General features: G+C 33.5%; 1 non-coding gene across 1 annotated transcript; it reads left to right on the forward strand.

Moving 5' to 3' along the window:
• The first annotated feature begins 547 nt into the window (after positions 1-547).
• On the forward strand, positions 548-620 carry Trnat-ugu (transfer RNA threonine (anticodon UGU)). Its single transcript has one exon. It is a non-coding gene; the product is annotated as a tRNA-Thr (tRNA).
• The last annotated feature ends 7,038 nt before the right edge of the window (positions 621-7,658 follow it).

Here is a 7,658-nt window from a genome sequence, read left to right on the forward strand (position 1 = left end):
AAAGAAGTACATTTTGGTGAGTTTATGAAGTCGATCACATGGCTTCCTCGTGGTATTCATCTTTTTTCTATCTGTGGCAGACAAGTTGACATATCTTCCAATGTAATGGAGATATTTTTGCTTTCTTTTGGAGCATCATTGTGTGTTTGTATGCCTACAGATTTACTTGTATTTGTGAATATAGTTTGATTGTTACAGAATATTAATGTATGCAAGTGCAAACATTCCGGTTTTTTTCTCACGAACACATGGTTTACAAATCAATAAATTTATTCAATCAAACATATTTTTGTTATATGCAAAGATAAAAAAAACAATCTTATTTTGACCTATATTTAGGACTTTTTGAATGTCCTAAAAACCAGGATAGGATTTGCGATAAATACTGAAATGTGAAGATAGATTAATAAAATTATAATGCATGGGACAATATATTTCAAGTGCAGATTTTTTAGCGACATAATTAACTGTTGTGACATGGTATCAATCGATTGTTATCTGTTGTGTAAAACGATCAGCTATAACAGCTGTCGCGGTTGTTTATATCGCCTCCATAGCTCAGTGGTTAGAGCACTGGTCTTGTAAACCAGGGGTCGTGAGTTCGATCCTCACTGGGGGCTTGATTTGTATACTTTTTATACCAATAACTTCATTCTGGCTTTGGTAGAGTTCAGGAAGTTCAGTGAGCGTCTTTTGTTTCCATGACAATGACTGTCATAATAATGAGATATTTTGTACGACGTAAGGTCAAATATAGCCAAAACGAACAATTTACCTGAACTTCAAGCTGACAATGCAAGTTAAAAAATGTATATTTGAGATATAAAAAAAATAATGAAGTTTTTTATTTTCAAAAATTTGTTTCTGAGACAGCCCATTGCGTTTCTAAGAACGGGCAGACGCCATTTTGTTTGAACTCTGATTGGATACGAGACGCCTGCCGACCCCTATATAAAGCGCGTGAATCGACACACGTGCGCTCAGTCATGTACATATATATACATGTATACACCTAGCAGTTGTCCACTCAATGGGGACAACCTACGTCATCGAAAGGGATATCGGGCACACAAAAATAATGAAAAAAACGCCCGCTTCAAGATGAAAATCGCCTGAAATTATGACATAAAAGCAATGCATCTTCTAAACTATCGCGCGTCAAAGACAGTGTATTGTTAGAGACTCTGTGAAACTATAAGATATCGTCAAACTAGCTCAGATAATGCAAACACCTCGACACAATATTTTTCGACAGCAGGGATATCGGTCACATTTTATTCAATAAAACGTAACAAGTTGTAAAAAAATAAATTTTGCTGCCACAAAACCGTCCCATTTACTAATATGTAATATATGACTATTGAAAGAAAATATATCATTCATTATATCTTCTAGTGGAGAAACATAGACGGTGCTTAATTGTAAATTATGAAAGTGATATCGGTCACACTTAGAACTTTAGGGGTAACGGTCACATCCAAAATTACGAAAACTGAATATTACAGCATTGTACATGTAGTCGTTATTTACGCATTCATGCAACTCCAGTGGAAAAGCGCCAATACACTTTTATTGAATTTATCTGATCTTGAAAGATGACTTTTTAACCGATTATCAGCAAATGGTTGGCGAGCTATAAAAAACCTTTCCCCCATTGTCATCCATCCGTCTTTTGTTTCTGTTATTTCTCTGAAAGTACTGGAGGGGTTTCATATGTAGATCCAGTTATGTATAAAATATTTCGGGATCAATCAGAAATCGAGATGGAAACAAGAAAACATCATTTGTTTCGATACAAATACATGTATTTGCCAGAGAGTATTAAGGATCTATTTTAAATTCCATGTTTAGAAAGTCATCTTTCTTGATTCTAATAGTTGAACTTGCTGCTATGGTTCAAATTCCACATGTGAGCAAAGTTATGCATATTTCATATTGGGACCGATCCATTGACACAATGGCCAACTGGTAGTCATCTTTGGTTTTCATATAGGAGTTATTACCCATATTTATGTACTTAATGGACCTTTCTGGAATTTTATAAGTACTATCTCTCTCTTTACCATTGTTGTGCATAATGCACAAATTAAAGCACGGTAGTCGACAGCTTGAAGTTCGTTGCCATGTAGATATACAATTATCAAATATCTTGTTTGATATAGATATTTTGATATTCATTTATCTCATAGGGTTGTATTTATTAATGCTCATTTTTGGGACAGATAATATTACAAAATAATGAATATTTGGCTATCTTGGAAATTTTTGACTACCACGGTGCTTAATAGCATTCATATACATGTAGATATATTTACTTTTTCACTGCAACCCCACTATTTATACTTACCAAGTGCATTTGACATTCAGGGGTGCATGATCTGCTATCCGCCTATTTTCATGTAACGTCATAATTTTTGTGCCATCGATCACATAAACTATAGTTGTTTCGTCCTTGACGATATTGCTTTTTTCCTTAGATATCTTTAAATGTTATCATACAATTGTTATCAAATGAAAATGCGTCCTGTTGACAATTAGGGGAGCATGAATGCCAACTGGACATCGGCTAATTCAACATGAAGCGCTAAAGATATTGGTCCCACATATCAAATTGACTAATTTGCAAATCCAATGGTAGACGTCACGATGTTTCCTGGGCCTCTTGTTATCGACTGATTTGCTTTTATAATTTGTTTGCGTATGATCATTTGTGATATTGTTGTTAAGATATATTCTATTTACCTTTTCAACCGTTATAGTGTGTTTATTTGTATAAAGCAAATTATTGAGTTGAAAATCTTTGGAGAAACTATCAGTGAACTGTCATGAAGAACTGTACAAACGCTATCAGCTAAAAACCCTCAGTGATCCTGTCTATCATGTATTCACGTATTTCCGTTGCTTATAGATCAGTGTGGTTTTCCTTTTGTTTACATCGGATGCCTTTACATCTTTAAGTTTTATGTAGTTTCTTATATATTGTCACTGCGAAGTTTTTAAATTATAATTACTTTAACACAGAAACGTGCTTCAAAATAGTACAATGGTACTACATGGAGATGTAATGGTAAGGGTTGCCCCAGTTCCACTTTGCTTCAGCAAGCATTCCACGCAAAGACAATGCAAGAACAAATGGGTATGTACAAATACATGTATAGACAAAAACAAAACAATATACAGTGTACGAATAACCAAAGTATTCAGCAAAAAAATAGTTACGATAATAGTTAATGATGTTTCATGTATCTCGGTAGTATTTCCTCTTGAATGATTAGATAAGGAAAACCAAGCTGCAATATTTCAGCAATCTTTACGAAGCGACAAACCATTTCAAAAACTTTGGATTTGACCGTTACCATGTGAACGACATTCTTTTCAAAAACAACAAAACGCCAATTATACAGGTACGTCACTTTTGAAGCGGATAAAAATGAACTATAGTTACTACTTGAAATATAAGGTAATTTATATCAGTAAATAACAATAAAGTTACGAAATTTACACTTGACATATTTTCAGTGAATAAATTGTGACCGATAGCCACGCTGTCAAAAACAAAAAACGGACGGATGCCGAGCAATGGACGAAAGGCGATTTCAATAGCTCGCCAACCATTTGCTGATAGTGGGTTAAAAGTCGTCTTTCAAGATCAGATAAATTCAATAAAGGTATTTGTTGCGGCGTATCCACTGGAGTCGCATGCTGCTTAAATAACAACTACATGTACAATGCTGTTATATTCAGTTTTAGTTACTTTGGATGTGACCGTTACCCCTAAAGTTCTAAGTGTGACCAATATCCCTTTTATAATTTCTAATAAAGCACCGTCTATGTTTTCTCCACTAGCAGATATAACGATTGAAATATTTTCTTTCAACATTCATATATTACACTTTAGTAAACGGGACAGTTTTGTGACAGCAAAATTTGTTTATTTACCACTTATAACGTGTTTGTGAAAAAAATTATCTCAATTTTTTTTTATCTCAAATCAGAGATTTAAATATCATTGGGATAAGTAACTAGGGCTGTTCTCGCGATATCACGTGCCCACCTATTGTTATCGTAAACGGATGAACGGTTACCGCGAGACCAAGCCGTGCGTCTGCGCACTAATAGCTAGAGGCGAGTTATCATAGTGTTAGCCCATGAAGCTGTGTACGGCATTTTACTTCTATATAAGACTATACGACTATATACAAACCACTAAACATCGAAAAGTATCTCATAGCTTTTTTTACTGTTGCATTAGAGACGCTAATCTCATGCATGTATATTTAACCATTTATGTAAATATTACCATATATCTATATAAGCCAAAAATGGCTTTCCAATGATGTTGGACTGATGAGATACTGATGAGATATTTCTGTGTTGTTTTTTATGAAAAATTGTAAAATTAAAACCTATGCATTGAAAATTCTGTAAGCAATGATCAAAATGTTGGTAAATTTTGGTGATTAATGACATATTATAAAAGCTTTTCTTGATTCGTTAGAATGAAAAGTACGACACATATAAATTTAATGAGTTTAACCCTGGAAATTCAATTTTGCTTTAGTAAAAAAAAATGCTTGGTAAAGCAAGATATTTAAATGAATTATATTCAAATTTCTGGTAAAGCGGAATATTTACATTTCACTTAGATTTCACTTTTATTTCAACATGGTTCTATGCATTATAAATAAAACTGTTTGGGAAAATTAAGATTAGAAAAATATTATCTAATTTAAAAACTTACTGCATAGCCTTCGAGACTCAAACACAGGTAAATAGACCCCCGTTGAGTTAAGTGAGGCGATGACCTGGGGCGGTGGCCAGGTGTTCTGGCCGACGGTTCACCTGATGACAGTAAGACACCTGTGATTATAGCAGTTGCAAATCACTTTCCGTTAATTAGATATCAAATTATGCTATCGATCACAGCTCGATCGGCACTGTAAAAAAAAAAAATGAAAAAAAAAAAAAATGTATCTCTTCGCCATGATATATTGGGTACCTTCGATAATTTGTTAACACTTGTACTTGAGCTTTAAAAGTTTCCATATGTACAAACTCAATCAATAGAAAATTAATATTTGAAAACTAAATAAATGGAAATCAGTCAATTATTGAAATCAGAGTATGTGGGTTTAATTGTGCTATCTTTCACGACCCTTGATCTGAACAGTATCGTCGCCATTATAAATTTAGGGTAACTTCGATGATTTGTGTACAGATTTACCACCAAAAATTCAAAAGGTTCAATATGTTCAAATTTAATCAATTTAATATTTTATCATGTAAAATTTACCAAGCAACAAATATTTGAAATTTTAATGGAAATCAGTCAATTATTGAATTCAGAGTATGTGGGTTTAATTGTGCTATCTTTCACGACCCTATCGGAACGGTATCGTCGCCATTATAAATTTAGGGTAGCTTCGAAAATTCAAAAGGTTCAATATGTTCAAATTATATCAATTTAATATATTAACATTTAAAATTTACCAAGTAACAAATATTGGAAAACTAAATGGAAATCGGTCAATTATTGAAATCAGAGTATATGGGTTTTATTATATTAATATTTCACGGGGCGATCCATTGTATCGATCGAGGAAGTAATCATGCCGGGATGAGGACATTCACAGTTAGCATTACGTTTATTTAGTGTAACACCTCTACAATTATGAAAAATGTGATGGATTATTCAAATAAATTACATTTTCAATAAAGAGCAAACTTTATGCTATTTGGTTTATTTTCTGTTCATCACCTGAATTATAGCCTAGATTGCTTCATCGGGCGAAGCGTAGTTTCAATATGGCGTCGTTAGACTACTGTAGACACGCGATGCACTCTGGGATAGCTTCCGCTGCGGACGTCGTTAAGTAAGGCTATGAGGTACCTTCTTATCCCTACTATTTTAAATCTCTGCTCAAATGTATGCTTTTTTATCCTGCATTGTCAGCAATAACGTCTCATGGAAAAGCAATGTGTTTAGGGCGTGATGTCATATTTGCAGAAGCGAAAACGACCATCGATAGGTCGTTATCGCACATATACACCAACTTAAACCAAAATGTTCAACCCTATCCACAAACTCGGGTAAATCAGATGTAATATAGAAAAATTAAAAACCCTCTGGTCGAGATGATAACAGAAAAATCGCACATTGACATTGCTGAATCGTGTCTGTTTTACATGTCACATTGAGAAAAAAATACAAATGTAGTACATTTGATATACGACTTCGTGAAGTCGATAGTAAGTCGCCCTCGAGATATTGATTTTTTTCTTGATGTGGCAGACAAATTTTCATTCTATTTGAGCCATTTCTTTGTAAATATGTTGCTTTCTTTTGAAGCAGCATTGTGTGTTTGTTTGCTTACAAATTTACCCTACATTTTTGGATATAGTTTGATTATTACGGTATATTAATGTAAACAATGCAAACACATCATTCGATCCTCACTGAGGGCTTCATAGAAATTATTTTTATACAAATAACTGCATTCTGAAATTGATGTTTCGGAATAGTGAGCGTCTTCTGTTTCCATGGCGACAACAGTTACAGGATTTTTTATTTCTTTAGGAGCATGGACAACAATTATTTCCGCACAAAAAATGTATTCCATAGACAGATTCTTTAATTTTGTAGTCGATTTCATTACCTCATCAAATATACTACTGTTTTCTGAATGCCCTGTTTTACCTCATGTTGAGGGTAGGGTAGATTATTACGTTTTTAGATTGTATATTGCGGAACAATTGTTTTCGTTTCCATTATGATGTCACACTCCCAAACACATTGACTTTCCAACATTGTTTGACACTTGTCAAATATAAAGTAAAGATTGACACGGTGATATTTACTTTGACTCCGTACCAATCAGTTGTTATCTGTTTAATACAAGATTTCAAAACAATAACTGTTATAGCATATAACAATGATAGTATTTTTTTCTATACGGACGTAAGTTCAAATATAGCCAATAGCAAAGTAGCACTTTTCCCATTTAATGTCTCATTACAAGAAAAGCCATATGTTTGAGGCGTTATGTCAGATTTGCAAAAGCGAAAACAATCATCGTTTGGTACACTAAAAGTAAAACGTTCAACCTCACAATCAAAGAAGTACATTTTGGTGAGTTTATGAAGTCGATCACATGGCTTCCTCGTGGTATTCATCTTTTTTCTATCTGTGGCAGACAAGTTGACATATCTTCCAATGTAATGGAGATATTTTTGCTTTCTTTTGGAGCATCATTGTGTGTTTGTATGCCTACAGATTTACTTGTATTTGTGAATATAGTTTGATTGTTACAGAATATTAATGTATGCAAGTGCAAACATTCCGGTTTTTTTCTCACGAACACATGGTTTACAAATCAATAAATTTATTCAATCAAACATATTTTTGTTATATGCAAAGATAAAAAACAATCTTATTTTGACCTATATTTAGGACTTTTTGAATGTCCTAAAAACCAGGATAGGATTTGCGATAAATACTGAAATGTGAAGATAGATTAATAAAATTATAATGCATGGGACAATATATTTCTAGTGCAGATTTTTTAGCGACATAATTAACTGTTGTGACATGGTATCAATCGATTGTTATCTGTTGTATAAAACGATCAGCTATAACAGCTGTCGCGGTTGTTTATATC

The sequence above is a fragment of the Argopecten irradians genome, chromosome 15 (assembly GCF_041381155.1).
Source record: "Argopecten irradians isolate NY chromosome 15, Ai_NY, whole genome shotgun sequence".
Classification (NCBI taxonomy): Eukaryota; Metazoa; Mollusca; class Bivalvia; order Pectinida; family Pectinidae; genus Argopecten; species Argopecten irradians.